We start from the raw sequence: 3,616 nt of genomic DNA on the forward strand, positions 1-3,616 counted from the left end.
TGGTAGGTGTGTTCTAACACACATTTTAAATAATATTATACATGTTTTCATACTTTTTTCACCCACACGTATATTAAAAATATTCAAACAACATTTCTCAAACTCTTCTACCAAACAGACCCTCAAGTACTGAAATATATATAAAATTGGATACTAAGTGTGGGTTTGGATTCAGCGGATCTTTTTTTTTTTTTGTTGCTTTCACGCTTCCTCAAGTACTGAAATATATATAAAATTGGATACTGTGGGTTTGGATTCAGCGGATCTTTTTTATTTTTTTATTTTTTTGGTTGCTTTCATGCGTTTAAGGGAGAGATAAAATTTACTGTTCATGAGACAAATGTCACTGTTCATGCACTGTAGCAGTACTGTTCATACATTAAAAAATTTTAAAAATAGGTCCTACGGCACTATTCACACATTTAAAAATTATTTTGTTATAGTATTTTCAATTTTTAATTTCCAATTTCAGCAACAATAAGTTATAACAAACCCTAATAATGTGGAGTTTCACATGAAACTAACAAAATTGAGTTCTAAAATCATAGATATTTTAGTAGATACCTGCTTACATAATTTAAAAATAAAGGATTTTTAACCCTTTTGCCCTAAAAAGACACGCCGTTAACGATAAATGTGAAAAGCCGTTAAAAGAGACGGCGGGAGAGACTGAGGGGATAACGACAGATGACAGTTAAGTTTTGCTCGAATCTTGTACTAGTGCCATGTTGCCACGTCACATAAGATTCAGATTCCAAGGAAGCCTAAAAGATATTGTATATTGGGTAATGATCTGCTCACCGGGTAATTCACGGGTTCTCTGTGATGTCCGGACTCTGAGCTGTGGCTGTGCACTCAGCTAGTTTAGACCAGGCACAAATTTGTGCTGTAACATATTAATCAAGCTTTTTCCGTTTCTAGTATATTTCGTGCCTGTATAATATTTGAATCATTGATTGATGGACAAATTTTTTTTGTTGGTACTGTTGGTTCAGGAACATTTGTGCTTGTATAGTATGATTTGGGGGGTTAAACAGCAAAACAAAACAAAAAAACAAAGATATCAAAAAGTCTACTCTCATTCTTGTAGTTTTTATTTGTCTATGATTTAGATAAGACAAAGTTTTCATTGTATTCTTCGTGATTCATTATAATGGGTGACTTATAAACTATCTATCTGTATTATTTAAATAAATTATATAATTTATTGAATAAATTATCATATTAAAAGTACATGTGACTAATTTTATCAAGCACCATGTAATAAATTTGAGAAAAACAAAAATATTATTAAATCAATTCAAATTTTCGAGTCTATGAAAGGGATCATTACCTTTAATGTTAATTGGTGTTAATCAGTGAAGTAAAGTTCTATTCGTACCACCATTTTCAAGTAAATGGAGTTGTGGAACCTAAAAGGTATTTGAGTATCGAGTAATACTGGGTTTTAACTACGTGGTGGTAAAGATTAAAGAACTTGTATATTAAACAATAAAATAAGCATAATGTATTCAATTTTCAATGCCCATAAGCCTTTTTAGTGCGTGTATTTTAGAAATTATAGAGAAAATAAGAAGTTTAGAATATGATACATCGATATTTCATGAATAATTCTATAACCAATCAATCACTACTTCGCTAATACCTTTGCTATTTGATTGCAAAAGCCTTTTGATAATTTTCTCCAACAAAAAGATTGATTGAGCACGCTTTAGAAAAAGCAATCGTTCTATGGATATACTCGCTAGATTTGAATCTTCTATGTCTAATATTTATGTTTTGTTTGACAATCCACCGCCTCTAAACTCTAGCGAAGAATTTGTTAACCCATGATACGGAGGGTTTACCTTGTAGCATTTTGGGGGTGGGGAGGTGGAGAACACACTTGAATGCCTGCTGTGCGGGCAGTTAACCCCCGGCAAAATACTGTGAATCTTGCATATTTGTGGATGAAGGGGTACTGGATGTTTTGACCATGCGAAGCAATGAGAGGCAATTATTGATTAATAGTAGTAGTACAACAAATATTCACATAGATGACCTAATGAAGTAATGATTGTGTCTGTTACTTTAATTAGCGATGACTGGTGACAGATGAGGTTAATTAAGACTGATAAATGAATGAGAATTGGGTGCGCTTGTGCTAGTAGCAAAACACAGGGAAAGTTAATTAGAAGTGGGTCATCTTAATCAGCAAGATTATATTGATAAAGCAAAAAAAAGGGTAGCTTGGTTTAAGGTTAATCAATGCATGGGGTTATTTCTTTAAATACAAATCAAACTGCTTTTGTATGAAAAGTTAAGAGCTTTATTGCTCAAATGGTACCCTATTTATTTTCAATTAAGAGGTCTAATCACCTACGTTTAAGGGGGTGTTTGGTTTATGAATTTTTATCACTCAATTTTCAAATTTTGTGGGCTCCACTTTAAGGATACTTGTTTGGTTCAATTTTATCTCAAATCTCATGACTCATTACTCAAAAAAGTGAGTTAGAGTTGTGAAAACTGAAAATAACTATTAAGAGTTTTCAAAAATTGAAATTTGAGTTATAGGATATGGGATATGAGATTTGAGTTATGGGTGATGAGTTATGAGTGATGGGTTTGAATGTTCAAATAATGTATAAAACACCTATGAACGTTTAGACCCTCAATTTACAAATTACCAACACAAAATTATAATCAAACAATGTATGTGCGAAATATGATAATAAGTTAAAATATAATAGGTAAAACAATCTAAACCATAATTAATCACAACCACAACAGTAAGAAAAATGCAAAAATTAAGGGAAGAGAGATCCAAACACAAAAACAACATAGCGATGTGTTATCGAAGAGGAAACCGAAGTTCTTGGCTTAAAACCTCTCCGCCGCCCTCCAAGCGGTCAATAATCCACTAGAGAATAAAGTTGGGATACATGAATAGCAGAAGACCCTCCAAACCTAATTTACCCAGTGCACCTAAACCCTCCAAACTTCTTGCTCTAACAGGGTTACGCCGAACCTTATATTCTCTAGCTTATCGGATCCCACAATAGCCCACTGTATCAACCAAAATCAATTGGTCCCTTCTGAATTGCTTCCCAAGCACCAAAATACTTTCTCACAGATATAGGTATGGTGAGATAAGAATTTGGCTAAATGTACCTCTCAAGGATGTATCAATGGAGAGGGTGAGAATAGAGGAATTTGGAGAATCAAAAGATGAAAATTGTAAATGAGTCAATCTTATTTTTTTCTAGGGTTTCTCTCTCAAAATTCTATCTGGAAACTCTCTACATTTCGTGGGTATAAGGGTATTTATAGTAGGGTGTGTATGGAATGCAAAGAGTCAGTTCTGGCGACTCGAGCTCGTGATTGGAACAAGTCGCGAGTTTGAGTCGCGAGCTAACTGTCTTGCCAGATTGGAGGTTTTGTTTTGTAGCGCAATAGCTAGCGTGACCCTTCAGCTCTCCTTGCATGCTTCACACGTGTGCCATTCTGGTGACTTGCCAGTCGCGAGGCTTTTCTTGATTGCACACTCTTGAGCTTTTCTTCACACTCACACACTACCCTTACATAATTCTCACTTAAATACAGGGTTTCTAAATGCTGAATTACAAGCAAATTTGAT

This window comes from Quercus lobata, chromosome 8 (assembly GCF_001633185.2).
Source record: "Quercus lobata isolate SW786 chromosome 8, ValleyOak3.0 Primary Assembly, whole genome shotgun sequence".
Taxonomy (NCBI): domain Eukaryota; kingdom Viridiplantae; phylum Streptophyta; class Magnoliopsida; order Fagales; family Fagaceae; genus Quercus; species Quercus lobata.